General features: G+C 40.1%; 1 protein-coding gene across 1 annotated transcript in view; it reads left to right on the forward strand.

The window, feature by feature from the left end:
- Positions 1-15701, forward strand: part of LOC139694627 (patched domain-containing protein 3-like) — a 278330-nt gene that overhangs the window by 191255 nt on the left and 71374 nt on the right. The gene's annotated exons all lie outside the window — the stretch shown is intronic.

Here is a 15701-nt window from a genome sequence, read left to right on the forward strand (position 1 = left end):
AGGGGGGTTCGACAGGGGATGTCACTCCCCGCAGCTCATCAACTGGGATGGATCAGGTCACGCCCAAACTGTGGCTCTCGAGAGATCTCCAAAAGTTAGCGGCAGGGTCAAGGATGGGGTCCCCGGATCGGAATATCGATTCCATGGTATTGGAGCACTCAATACACACACAAATATATATATATATATATATATATATATATATATATATATATATATATATGTATATCTGAAGACGACAGCCGTGCTGTCGAAACGTAAAATAACAAATTGTGAGTGTCCTTTCTTTGTGTCTCTATATTCTAAAAATCTACATCTGTGTTTTTTATATATTTGTGTGTCGCCGAAGAGCGTTCCATTTCGAAGATATTTTATATATATATATATATATATATATATATATATATATATATATATATATATATATATATATATATATATATATATATATATATATATATATTCAGTCTGACCTGAGAAGGCGGAAAGCTCAAATAATCAGCAATGTGAGTGTCCTTTTGCGTGCCATCTATTTTATTTTGCGTTCTATTGTGCTGTACGAATGTTATATTGCTCTCGTAAATGCTTCTATATAATCGATATATATTATATGTATATTCATTGATTCATCCCCGTTTTATAATTTTGTCGGAGAAAATCACCTGACTCTCGGAATAAATTATTCCGAAGGTCTCCAACAAAGCTCATGTTTTACCAAAGAAAGTAAAGGAGATTATTTAATTTCATCTTTGTTCGGACATACTTGAAGTACGTGCGCGACCAGTGCTTGAGATAAAATGAGGGAGATGATTAATTTCAAAACATGTAAGGCTCAGAGAAGTTCAGATTTTTTAAATGTAAGTCACTGAGTGTGGAAGTGTAGGCGGGATCGGTATGCTGCGGTGGCTAACGTATTGGCTTTCCAACTAGAGGGTCCGTGTTCGTATCCCGTAGGCGCCAGACATTTTCTAGTGGTATCCCGATCCCTACTTGAGGTGCTTTGTGGGGAGCACTTAGAGTTATTACGCCATCCGTCGGATGGGATGTTACGTCGGAGTCTCCCCAAAGTCTACTACTACTGGTAATGTGGGTGCGTATTGGAGGGAAGTCAATTCAGTCAGAGCAGAGATCGACAGGTCGTGCCAAGCGGACAATATAGAAGAAATATTCTCCGTCCCGGGCTGGATAAAAGTATATAAGTCTCCTCGCGAATTGCGCGATGACAACAATACATAATGAATCAAATTTTCACTTGATAATTCAGCTTCTTCTTTTCTTCTACGTATTCTATTACGAACGCGTCACACTTCTCCTTCCCTGCCAAATAAAGTGTGTAGCCACAGCATCCCTCGTCCCACGCCTCCGCGGCCGCTCGAAGGGTATATAACACGTAGTCCCAAGGTTCATTGTGTTCCCCAAAAAACTCTGCGCCGTTCGAAGGCTTTTCCCATGTATCGCTAACTCATGAAGAGTATTATTACAAGGCTCCTCTTCGGGGGCCTAACTGGCATTCGCGATAAGGGCTGCGATGATGTCGGTTGCCCGTGGATGGGATGTCCTCGTGAAGGCTTACACGTGCGAGCTTTGTTGAACCGGGTCGCCAAACTGCAAAAAAAAACTCGATGAAGGCGGGAATTAGCGGTTTGGGGTACAAACGACATGCAATTGGGGTGAGCACGTGCTGGGATCCTCCTCTACCCACCCCATCCACATTCACTTCCATTAAAACGAGTATTCCGTGAGTGTTTCTTTGGTGCGCTCTCGTTGGTCGGCGCGATCGGTGCAATTTTAACTGGAGGGAGTGCACTGGGGGATGGGTATGCGCCTCGCCGAACGGCTCTGAGTGATAGTAAATAAATCATTTGCATGGCTACCCTCGGGAAGTCTGTGAGAGAGTCGGAAATCCGTGGTTTTCTTGCCTTCAAACCGAACTCCTGCTCGATTCTTCCGAGTATGGATCGAGTACCATTAAGGAGGGAATTAAGTGGCGAAATGTTCATGGATCAATGCACGCTCCCGTCGACTTATCCATCCCCGCTCCGAATGGGTGCCTGGCGTTTTAGGAAGTAAGTCTTGGTTCAGGATTTGGGTAATAGTTACACGGGGAGGCTGACCGATTCGTGTATATTCTCGGATCGGTTTAATTGTGGATTTTTTCTTGGAGATTGACTAACGAGGAGTAGACTTAGAACGAGCCTATGCAGTAGAGTTGTCATATGAGGGAGGTCTTTGTTCCAACATTGAAAGAATAAATCCTTCCCTACAGATTATAATCCTTTAATTTACGTCATTGGATAATTCAGTGATAAATTTTCTCTCCCTCTTCAGCCCTCCCTTGATAGTTCTAGATGAATATGCCATTTTCAGTAAACACGAAGTATATTGGTTCTTCCTATGGTAAATATGATATTACGCGGGAATACACGTTGAATGTTCAATTGACTGAATATTTTTCATCCGGATACTTTGCAAGCAAGGATATTCGGGGTTTTAACTGCGTTAATTTTCAAGGTGGAAATTTCCACGGGAGTTATTCAACAGAGAGAATCTTTTCATACTTAAGAAATTTACGTAGTTGCCATTGCAATTTGACAGATATTGCAGTACTTTCGATGTGATAATGCCATGTGTATTTGATAAATTATTAATAGCAATTCTATAGAATATAAACCAAATATTGAAATATATATAATCAAATCAATACGAATCACTACAACTAGAACCTATAGTAGATCTCGCAATTATAAATCAGACTTTCATTGACAAATTCAACTTTATTGTGCATGCGAGGGCCATCGGTGATCATATCTACAGTCTCTAAAAAAATCTTTCTTAGTTTTCATAAATTTCAACAACTAAAAAATGTTCCTATTTTTCAGGATAGGGATACAATTGATGCATTTAAGACTTCTGACCTAATTCCCTTCTCATAGATGCTAACAAAAAAAATTCAAAAAATCCCTTTATTTTCTCCTAAAATCCTGTAATATTCTGTGGGGCCATTCTATTTATCCCACTGATCTGTTCGACTTCATTTCCTGAAGCCTTTTTATCGTCTCGCTATCTAGTATTCCTCAACCCAAGCTATCCTTCTCATCGCCATTTTCTATTTTCGAGGTGGTTAGGATGTACTCATTCCAGTGAAATTCTTCTGCGTATACTTTCCCAGACCCTGATTACTCTTATTTTTGGGCTTCATCGATGTTTTTTCCGCCCTATAGGATAACTGATGAACTGTTACAGTTTTTCCTTTGGTATCTTCTGGAAAATTCTTTGCCTTGGAGCACTTCTACATTTCTTGACCCTTAATCTCACACTGCTCTTACCACCACGATTATTTGACCTTGATGGTTTGTTGAGTAACAATATTTGTTTGGACCTAAATGGTTTCTCGACTAACATTGTTTTTTTAGTTCTCTGTGCTTTCTTCTCTTCACTCTATCCTTTCTTCCATTTTCATCTCCCTTCAATACTAATCAAAGTTATAATTTTTACATGATCATTATAAATGTACAAGTTACAAAAAATATTGCAACTTTGTATGCAAATATCCAATGATAAAGAAATGAATAAAAGTATATGGGCGAATGAAGTGCATGCGGATCTGATCGATAATTTGAGGATGTTAGGATTAGTTTGAAGAAATTTGTACAAAATTATAGTTTGATATATTTTGCGGAATTGTTCATACATAATTAACATACAACTTGGAACAATGCCTGTTTATGTAAAAGGTTGTAGATGAGTAGAGTGGGATCCAGTTACGGAAAATTCCGGAGCCCCTCGTCGCCAGGGGATAAAGAAGAACCGATAGACGACGAGGTGGAGTAACAAGGATCGGGAACCGATATCATGCCCCCAGCTTCGACTGATGGTGTAACGGCAGTGCACTACAAAAGTCAGCTAAAGCTGACGCCAATCCTATCCGCCGAGTTGAATCATAAGCTTCCTAGTCGAAGGGACGAACATTCTATGCCTGTAGCTAGAGATACGAGTTTGAGGCAAGGTACAATAGGGAATGGATTTTTGACGCTTCGTTCCAGACACTAGCTTAGGATAAAACCCACTGCTTTGGCACAAATGCAGAATGCAAATTTAGTAGTAAAGTAGGAAGTTAAAACTTAGAGAAAAATCTCGCGCATATTGCCAAATTGCCATGCATCATTTCGCTCGATATGACAGTTACCATGTACCTCAAGGCAGATTAACTTTCAACCGGTGACTTTCAGCATAACGGAACAAGCAGAATATAATTTCACTATCTATATCAAACTCATGATTAGTTTTTAGAATGCTTTTCACCGATCTGGTAGACCGCCTTCCCAACTACTTGAGAGTCACTCAACAGACCTCTTTATTTCTTAATTGCCATTTCCCATTTTCGCATCCCTTCCCTCAAAAATTCAACCTGGGAATTTACTCTCTCATCCCTTGGTATTTTCCATCTCCACAGCCGTCGATTACTATGTGATATGAAATTCTTACGTAGTATCTTCAACGGAACTCTCCGTACCAACGACCTTCTTCCTCTCTTCTCAATTCGTTTTCCCCCTCGACCAACACGTAACTTGAGTCTGACGCAGATTCTAAATTTCCGTCATTCTATATATCAACGTTCCCTATTCCATCGACTCCCCGCTACATTTAATTCCGTAACCATTCAGCATCCTGGACCTCTCTTCCTCACTCACCGCTTTCACCTCCTTCCTCAAACGCCAGATAGTAACTTAGCCCTTAATATGTGCTCTCCTGTTATCTTATAGCTGTTCTTGACATTTATTTTGTTAATTTTTCGTCATTATTTATTGCTCCTACCCTTTCTCTTTCTTAATGTACAGGGGGATGATCCTGTATATTATAAGTATTGCCTTTCAGCCAATACAAAAGCCTTTGTGCCGTTTTTGGCTGCTTTGTTAAATCAATAAGCGTTTTAAATTCTTTAGAAAATTGTGCACTCTTGTAAAAGAATGTAATTACCTGATCTTTTTTAGACCCCTTTAAGTACAAAAAGTATTTGGGACCTATCAGGAGAGAGACAACATTTGTGACTATGCTGTGAAAACTGAAGGAATTACTATTAACTCTTAATTTATTGGCTCGTTAAAAAATAATAACATTTTAAATCACATTGAATCTTAAATTATCTTACGAGTCAATATGTAGCGGAATTTAACTACTGCTATTAACTCATAAATTGTAATATTATGAAAAAACTAATAATATTTCGCCATGCCTTTAAGCTGTGTGCCACGCTATTATTTTTCTCAGTTTCTATTTTATATAATTCCCTGTGTCTTTTAAATGACTCAGTCGTACCCGTGGTGATGAATTACGTGCTAAGAAGAGGGAACAACTTCTTATCTAACTTCCAAGTACTCTCCTAACGTACGTTAGAGTTTCAACGTCAGGTTATGCCCAGTAGCCGGTTTTCAGATCGTCTTCTTAATCCAGTAAGTCCTTTATCTTAAGCCTTTTCCATTCCGTTTCACTAACATTTGACGCAAAACGGTTCGTGGTTAAATAATGTTAAACAAATATAATAACAACTATGCGGAGTACACATTTATATTGTGTGTAAAATTCATATCTATGCATTTATCATGTGTAGGCATTTTCAGTTAATCTATCGATTGAAATCCTTCGAATTATTTGTTACCTTTTGCAATTATGTTCAGAGGCATGCAAAATGCAGCAGGTCGGCGTAAAAATCCTGCTTTGTTTCTTTTACGCGGATTGCAAAGAGAATAGCCTCTCCCCAGTCGATTGGCCATGGTTAAATCAATGAGGGCGTACTCCGCCTTCCGAAAAGGATAGAAGGGACACGAAAACAATAAGTTGACACGCAACTGAGGTTTTGAACTTATAAACAACCCATAAAGACTCAATTTCTTATCAGATTGTAAGAAGAGGGAAGTGAATCCAAATAACAAGCGAGCAACGTAATTTTAGATAGTATATGAAACTAGGATATTCAGCTACAAAATAAATGCGCAAAGGTGAGTTGGTGAAGTAAACCGAACCAAAAACACGCCATTCAATCAATTCCAATGTCGGTGTCATTTGAAAGGATAGATTTTGAGTAGTACTAAAAATAAGTTGAAGGGCTCAGTAGGAGGATGCCTGCACGAAATTAGGACGTCACAATAAGCAGGCTTCCATAATACGTAAATAAAAACCATGAACACAGTGTTCAACCGGAAGGTCGGTTTGATGGGTGATGGTAGAGTTCACCCAGTACTAAGCCCAACGGCGTTTGAAATTCACAGATCAGGGCAGCGGGACCAGTTCCTTTCCCTGTGCCGGTTATGGTTTCCCAGGAATATCTGGTACCCGAAAAATCACATAGCTTGGGTGGAGCTGCAGGTGCCCTGAGGCTTGCCCGGGAATCGAACCCGGGACCCTTTCGGTCAGTAGTCCACCGCTCTACCCCCTGGACTACCGCGGCCCGCAAAACGTAAATAATTTCATAATTTAAAATGAAAACCAACGACTGAGTTGGTGTTTCTCCAAGGGAGTTAAAAGGAAGGCAGAAGTAGTACGTTGGTACCTGAAGAGTGTCGTGTGAAGTTTTCTAATTATAGTGATTTCGCATACTTACTATCAAAGTCATTCTATAACTTGGCTAAAATGTATCTTACTTTTCACCGTGAATAAGCTCTCTTTACATTTGATTTTTAAAAGTCTGGAAACGAAAAAGCAAGTCATCAGTTAGTGCCAAGTATATTTTTCTCAACCATGAATGAAGCTAGGTACAGAAAATTGGTATTTTTTCTTGCTCATGACTCCACGAATGCTATCGAGCGTGGTGTTACGGAGACGGGTATCCATCAGCGACCGCGTTCGATTAATCGAAAGGCTAGCAGAAAGAAATGACTGCCATAGCATGTATGTATCTGAAGGCGTGTGTATACTATACATGTATACGTAAAGTATACACACGTCTATATGACACTTTATCAACAGCATATAAATTTCGCAAAACTAAATGCTGCTTCTTTATTATTATTTTACTATTATAAGTAGTATATCATTTATGATTAGTTTTTGAACTTTTCCTGAGAACTTTTATATATCTTCATTGACTTCCAATAGATTGGACAGCAAAGAGGTATCATCAGGCACATCTGCCCAACGTGAATACATCGCTTGGGCAAAAAGTATCGGGGAAATTTTCGGAAAAATATATTTATACTAGATATTGCTATAATGTCTCAAAATTCTTCCAAGTACATCGCCTAAGCGTCGACACACTTTTGCCGGCGACTTTTCCACGACTCGAAGGATCCCTGTTAAGCGGATTCCGGAAGGTCCGGAAGCGTATGCGTGCAAGCTTTTTTGATGGCCCTTCGCGACTCATAGTGGTGTCCTATGGAGGAAGATTTCACTTTTTGGAATAGGAAATAGTTTGCCGGTGCCAAGTTGGGTCTGTAAGGGGGGTGGGGAATCGTCGCGTTGCGTCGCAAAAGGTCTTCGCAAACTGACACTGGACTCCGCTTTTGGTCGTCCCATCGAGACCTTCGGGACTAGTTTAGCGCAGATCTTTCGCATCGCCAAATGTTCAGTGATAATAGTGTATACTGTCAACTGATAAATGCCAATCCGATCTGCGATCATGCGCACACTAACCCGGCGGTCTGAATTCAGCACTTCACGCAAACATCAGGAAAAAAAGGTTACTGATATATTTCATACAAGCCTTGTACATTCCCCCTACACTCCTATATTCGTCAGCAGTTGGTTGGCATGTTGAAAACACATTTTCCTTCTTAAGTGTTACCAAGCCACAGTTGTGGAGTAATGTCCGAAGGCTGTTTAGCGTTTATTCGGCTGGAGTTGGATTTACTTACTTTACTTAGTAGGAAGTGATGTTATAGTGTGGACGGCGTGAGACACGGAACGATCATTCCTCCACAAGAAAGGGTGTCAGGAATTTTATTCACTGTTATTTTATTTTCTTATACTATTGGTTTTCTGCCTAAGATTTTATCACTTCGTAATTCTCTTTTGGCGCCAAAGTTCAGCCTAAATTAAACGAGAAACACGCTTGCAGTAATCTATTCAATTATATTCTTATTTTTTCGTTTCGATGTTTGTGCATAATTTTCAACTATTTAATAAAAAACTATTGCAAATTCATCGCATCCAAACTAATGAAAACATTGTGGGAAGGCGTCAAACACGTTTTTTGTCATTACAGAGCAGTGCCATTCACCTTGCAGCTGAAACTTAATGTATTACATGTATTCTACTCTACTGTTTCTTGCTTCCAGTCCTCGGCCGCCGAGTTAAGTTAGTTCAGTTAGATAATTTTTGCTCCTTTCCTCGAAGTCCGTCATTGCTATTCTCTTTCGATGATACACTGTGAAAAAAATTCATTTAATTTTTTTGTATCAATGCAGTTCTGAATGTCGGTTTTAATTTACATTTCTGAATCGCAAAAAAATATTCAAGAGGCGATATATTTCAAGACCCAAGTTAAATTTACTCGCTAAACATTTGTGACTGCTTTGCGGGAATGGAGGTTTGAGGGTTCAGCAAAGGATCAGCGATCATACGAGGGTGGGTATCGAGTTTACTGATGTGCAACGTTGTCGCTTTTTCACCGTAAACGCCGATTTTCCTTCCGAGAATAGTCTGTGAGGTGCGAAATTTGACAACGAGACATGCATTGGACTTTTTCGTAGAAAACCTAAAATTATAAGTTCATGTTGAGGGAAGGAGAAATGAAATGGCATCTATTGCTCCTTCATTTCGACCGTAAAATCTGCGCATCGAGCCAAAAGCAGAGAAGTGAGAAATGTGGCGCCTTTCCTCGTGAAACTGAAAACGGATCGAAATGTCCACATCGGTCCCCTGACTGTCATCGATCACACGGCTCGACATTCGCCTCACTGTTAATGTCTTAAAGAGATAGCTCCGAATTGGTATTGTAATTTTGAAATACACACGTATGTGTCTCGCTGTTGTAGTCATAGTACCCTCCTCTCCACCCCCTCACTCGCCTTTACTAGAACGTTCCTTAATTGCATGTGACCCGGAATCCGAGGAACTAACCGCATGCATCTTCAAGGTCCCCTACCCCCTTCCCCATTAACCGTCTTGTCCCAATTCTCCCGTTCTGCTCAGAACTTCCCCCCTCACCCACTCCACTCTCTGGCTCTCCCTCTCTGATAACCCTGCTCGCATTGATGCACATATGCTTTATATGTATGTATATATATATATATATATATATATATATATATATATATATATATATATATATATATATATATATATATATATATATATGTGCATATATATATATATATATATATATATATATATATATATATATAATGTATAACACTTACCACTAGTGGACACAGACAAAAACACACAGGAACACACGAAAAAGAGAATCACTATTTTTCGAATTTTCGGTGGTCGTGACCACCTTTATCAAGGAAGAGAGCTCTTCCTTGATAAAGGTGGTCGCGACCACCGAAAATTCGAAAAATAGTGAGTCTCTTTTTTGTGTTTTCCTGTGTGTTTTTGTCTGTGTCCACTAGTGCAAAGTGTTATACCGCTTGCGCTATCCAGGAAATGTACTGTATACTGAGATCTGCGATGCTTTATGCAACCAAGTGCCCCGAGCACTGTTGTGGTTAACAGCCTCCGCCCGGCAAGTGAAAGATCCGGAGTTCAATCCCGGTCTGGGAAATATTTTTACCCTCGTGATCTGCCTGATTCCGCCTTCCCCACTTCTCATGTGTGTGTCCTTTGTGTGTTCCTATCCCTTTTCCTTTTATCTGTTTCTATGTAAATGAGTATATATACACACACGCACACACACACACACACACACACACACACACACACACATATATATATATATATATATATATATATATATATATATATATATATATATATATAAAATATTTGAGTTTGTTCCCGTCAAAATATAAGAAACCTGAGAAAAGAGTTTCCAATGCGGCATTTGAAAGTTATGCCTCGGAGAGCAATAGAAATGTTTTAGACAAGCTCATGGAACTTATTTTGTTGCAAAACTAAAGTGGTCCAAATTTTAATACGTCAACGAAGAAAATTTAAAAAAAAGTCTGATTTTCCTTATTTATATTTTATCAGGAACCCATGGAAATAAAGAAAACCGTGACTTAATATCCTCTTGTGTATGCATCCCTCACCCGAAATTCTATTCGCTGATTCTGTCATTCAAAGTACCCTTAGTCATGCAAAATATCTTAACTTGGCCCGTTGATATAATTGAAAAACTTACAATATGTTTTCGTTTTCAATTCAATATTCAATATTTCATGAGTCACTTGGCGTTCATCCGAAGGTTTGAGCACCACGAAGCTTGTCACCGCAATTTGGCCTTGCTATGTCCAAGCAAATGAGTAAGGGTTTAAGTATAAAGATATGTCCCTCGAGGGTAAACAAATTCACCGGTCCCCCGTACCAGTCCGCCCCTATCCACACCCGTCCCATACCTCAGACTAGACCCAATGCTTAAGTCATAACCAAGGCGCCACCGCCTTTCCTTCCCTTAACCCAAAAAACCACGACCACCGACATTGGAGTCCCGAAAAATCGACCTCCCCAATCTTCAACTTCCCCCCCCCCCTCTCCTATGTCCGAAGGGTATATTCAACAGCTGTTTGTGTAACTTGTACCTGATGATGCCGCAAGTCGGTGAAACGCGTTGTTCCGTAGAATAAAATCCGTGGAATATTACAAACTCATTTCATATGGACATCAAAATTCCACGAAGTGAAACCTGTACGCGAAGTATATACAGGGTTCGTCCGGAAAATAAGTGTACTGATTTTTTCCCGCCGCTCCAGGCGCGCCCAGCACCGCTCTGACGGGCTGCGATTGGAGGGGGTATGTTGGCAAGCGACGCTGAAAAAGGCAGTCGGCTCTGAGCTGTGGTGTAGTGAGGAGCTCTGTTAACGCGAACCTCCACGCTCGACCCACGTCACGGAACGCGATGCCGAAGTTTTTGGAGCAGCGTTATTCCATCAAATTTGCGGTAAATCTTGGGAAATCGTCTACCGAAACTGTCGGTATGATTAACCAGGCTTACGGGGAGTCAGCCATGTCCAGAAACATGATCTTTCGGTGGCACAAGATGTTCGTGGAGGGCGGAGAAGAGGTCGACGACGAACCACGGCCTGGACGCCCATGAATGACACTCACCGACGAAAATGTGCGAAAAGTTCGCGATGTACTGAACTCTGATCGTCGTCTTAGTGTTCGGATGATAGCAGAGCAGTGTAATCTTCGAAAACGAGTCGCCCGCGTCCGGCCGCGTGCTGTAGGGCGGGTGCGGCAGCGTTGCCATGCCGTGCTTGGCCAAGAAGTCCGACACGACAAGCGCGGTGTGAGACGGCGCATTGTCGTGATGCAGCCGCCAGATGTTTTTGATCGCTGGCCGGACGCGGGCGACTCGTTTTCGAAGCCTGTTGAGCACTTGGACGTAAAATGCAGCATTTACAGTTTGTCGTTCAGGTACAAATTCGTAGTGGACGACTCCCCTTTTGTCAAAAAAGACAATGAGCATCGCCTTGATCCGAGATTTGCTCATGCGAGCTTTCTTTTGACGGGGTGATGATGGGGTGTGCCACTCCGCACTTTGTCTCTTCGACTCCAGGTCGTACTCAAAGATCCACGTCTCGTCACCCGAAACAACGTTCTCTAAAATATGTGGATCATTTTTGAAGTGATCCGCAAGTTGTGTCGCGATTTCCAAACGATTGAGTCTTTGATCATCACTGAGCACTTTCGGCACCAACTTTGCACAAATTTTTCGCATCTGTAATTGCTCCCTAATAATCTCGTGCACTATTGTTTTTGGCACATTACACTGCTCTGCTATCATCCGAACACTAAGACGACGATCAGAGTTCAGTACATCGCGAACTTTTCGCACATTTTTGTCGGTGAGTGTCGTTGATGGTTCGTCGTCGACCTCTTCTCTATCCTCCACGAACATCTTGTGCCACCGAAAGATCATGTTTCTGGACATGGCTGACTCCCCGTAAGCCTGGTTAATCATACCGACAGTTTCGGTAGACGATTTCCCAAGATTTACCGCAAATTTGATGGAATAACGCTGCTCCAAAAACTTCGGCATCGCGTTCCGTGACGTGGGTCGAGCGTGGAGGTTCGCGTCAACAGAGCTCCTCACTACACCACAGCTCAGAGCCGACTGCCTTTTTCAGCGTCGCTTGCCAACATACCCCCCTCCAATCGCAGCCCGTCAGAGCGGTGCTGGGCGCGCCTGGAGTGGCGGGAAAAAATCAGTACACTTATTTCCCGGACGAACCCTGTATATACTTCGCGTACAGGTTTCACTTCGTGGAATTGTTTGATGTCCATATTAAATGAGTTTGTAATATTCCACGGATTTTATTCTACGGAACAACGCGTTTCACCGACTTGCGGCATCATCAGGTACAAGTTACACAAACAGCTGTTTAATATACCCTTCGGACATAGGAGAGGGGGGGGGGGAGTTGAAGATTGGGGAGGTCGATTTTTCGGGACTCCAATGTCGGTGGTCGTGGTTTTTTGGGTTAAGGGAAGGAAAGGCGGTGGCGCCTTGGTTATGACTTAAGCATTGGGTCGCGCCCAGCCCAGGAGTCAGTACACTTATTTTCCGGACGAACCCTGTATTTAGCTAATTTTTAACAAATCCAGCGGGTTTTCTCTGAACGTTTTCTTATTCCTTAATTAACTTTTTCTCACATGGAACGTTGTAACTTGAATCGTTATTATACAAGAGTATATTAAGAAGAGTAGGGACCCTAAACACTTCCCTGCGGCATTTTTGAAATTAAGTCTGTGCGTCTAATGAACTCAAACCATTGACTAATACTTTTTGTTTACAGTTAGGTATTTTTATAAATGTTAGTCTACAGTTTAAGGTAGGTTTTGGATAGATAGAGTCTGATCATCGCTACCAAACCTGACACCCCATACTGCAATAAACTTGCCTTCCATTCCGCGTATTCTCTATTTCCATTTATCCGTCCTGCTTGCATATCCTTTTTCTCTCCCTACATCGCTTGCCTTTCCAGCACAGTTTTCATCATTCCATTTCAAATTAAAATTTTCTGTCTTTACGTTATATCCACCATTGGATTTTCCCCAATAGCCCCCTCTCCTCCTTTACCATGCGCAATATGTAATTCAATTGTTTTCCTTTCCGTCCATTTTATCTTTCCTAACCCTCTCCACACCAAAATGTCAAAAGTCTACAATCTATGTCTATCATTTTGCTTCACCGATCATGTTTCCGAAACGTGAAAAAAGCACGTTCCATATCAAAATTCTCATTCTTCTGTTCTTAATATCCTTAGTCAACGTCCCTGTCATCAACTTTCTCCTCCTTGAAAATCTTCGCAGCTGGATAGTACCTCCCTTATTTAGTTAGTCACTTACACATTGATCCCATAATAGTTTAGTTCGTTTATCAACTTCTTGTAAGGCATCTCGTCAAAGGTTCTCTTATAATCTAAAAATAAAAAATCCACTTTTGCATTCCCTTTCCCCGATTTAATCAGAATCAGGAAATCGTTTGAGGAAACAGCAGGATGAAACTAAACTATAATTGGCGCACCACAACAGGAAGAACCCAAAAAACTCAATTAGCTAGACATTAAATTTTTGACACCATATTTTAAGAATATTCTTATTCACTTTATAATGCTGATATAATTATCCTTTCACAACATTCCACCAGGATTCATGGCAAATGTGATTTAGATTTACAGCACATTTCGTTTTTGTGGTATCATAGAAATTCTGATTGCATTCATGCTCTAATTACTGTTTTAATTTTCGAGATAATTGTTTAAAGCTACATATCACTCTCTAAGGCTAACCACTGATTTGAATATTGGACTCTTGTGACAATATACGAGACTATACATAACTAGACAAATCTCTTACACGTTACCAATAAATTTTTGTGAAAAAAGGTCTATTTTGAGGGAATGTCTAACCATAATTTTCAAAAGGAGAAAGGCACTTGATATAAAGTGAGTAATATGTAAAAAATGTTCTGATGAAAACATGGCTATATGCGTTACACTAATTGAGTAGCTTGTGGTTACATATTACATGAATGCCAAAGGGCGAAGAAAAATATCTGAGGACGTTCTTTCTGTAATTTGGCAATTTCTTTTCTACGGAGAATTTCGCTAATTCAGATACCGTTAAATGCTAAATAATTTTTTTCCGCATTAAAAGGTATTCACGAAGACTGGGGATGGCACAAATTAATATCAGCAACCCCTTGACATAATTAAGTGGCGAAGACGACCGTATTATTTGGTTGAGGACGGATGTTCGGATTCATGGGAATATTTTCGGAGAACCTGAATAAAGAAGCGAAAAATCACTTGAGTGTCAAGTGATGATTGAGAGAGAGGCCTTCTCAGAAGGCGATCATACGAGTATATGATGACCATTCTGTGTTCTTGTAGGGCTAAAAAGAATTTAAAAGCCTTGAGTCGAGAGTCACGGCAGTAATATAGTATGATTTTCGCCGTCCTCCCATACTGATATAAATCCTACAGTTTGATGCGCAATAGGTTACCTCGCAGATAATCGTAGGTGAATATATTTGGCCAAATGAATATACCTATTCATCTTTGTTCTTTCAGGCATATGAAGAGTTGATGGGAAAAGAGCATCATAGCTTCTTGGGAATTCGATTAATTTTACCATGGAATAAATTATCGTTCAGTGTGATGAGTGAAGAATTTGGGATAGGGGATGAAGAAAAAAAAACACCATAATTTTCAATGGACGGATGATTAATCAACTTTAGAAATTTGAATTGAAACCTTTCATCTACAAAAATTCGAATTTCTAGGCATCGTGAAGGTTTCTCTCCCACGTATGTCAGGGTACCATTAGCTGAAAAGCGTGGTATTAGTGTATCACGGAAAATTTTTCTGATAGAACACATTTCAGCCTAAAGCCGTATATTCTATGAGAATTACTTTTTATACCTTCATAATTAATTAAACGTCATTAATTTGGCTTCTAAATGAAAAATGTCTTTGTGTGTTAGTACCAGCTTGATTACTCAAGACTACACGTGACCGGATTTATGTAGATGCGCGGTTCAATTGCTGTATTTTATTTTGAGTGATATATTTCAGTTTTTTTCAATTCCCGGCAACTGTAAACTTTCAAATAGTTGTGCGAAGTTCTTTATTTATCCCTTCCAGATGCTAGTAACCATTGACGATTGCGAGAACGGACGTACGCCTTTATAGTACTTATCGCAGTAGTGAAGGAATAATTTATGGTATTATCTGGTTAACTCTTTACGCTGAATGATTTTATCCGAAAATGTATTTTTTCAATATAACGCCACTTAAAGCCAAATAATCCTTTGAATATTTTATATAAATGTATTTCGTTTATTAATACTGTCTGCATTAAAGGTTTTTTTTTGCCTGATCAGTCGCAGTCATAAATAAACCAGCATCAATTAAATCGAGTCCACTTCACCATTATCTTTCTCAAGTTCTTAGGAGGCCACAAATTCGGTTTGTTTACTTCTTTCTTTACCTATTCTCTGCGATATGCCTGAGAGCGAGTTTAGTTTCTGTTATTCGAGTACTAAAGCTTCTCCTTCCTTTAAGTCCAACTTAGTCTTCTGTTATTTTATTATT

This window comes from Hetaerina americana, unplaced genomic scaffold (assembly GCF_022747635.1).
Source record: "Hetaerina americana unplaced genomic scaffold, ioHetAmer1.1.p SCAF_51, whole genome shotgun sequence".
NCBI classification, from domain to species: Eukaryota; Metazoa; Arthropoda; class Insecta; order Odonata; family Calopterygidae; genus Hetaerina; species Hetaerina americana.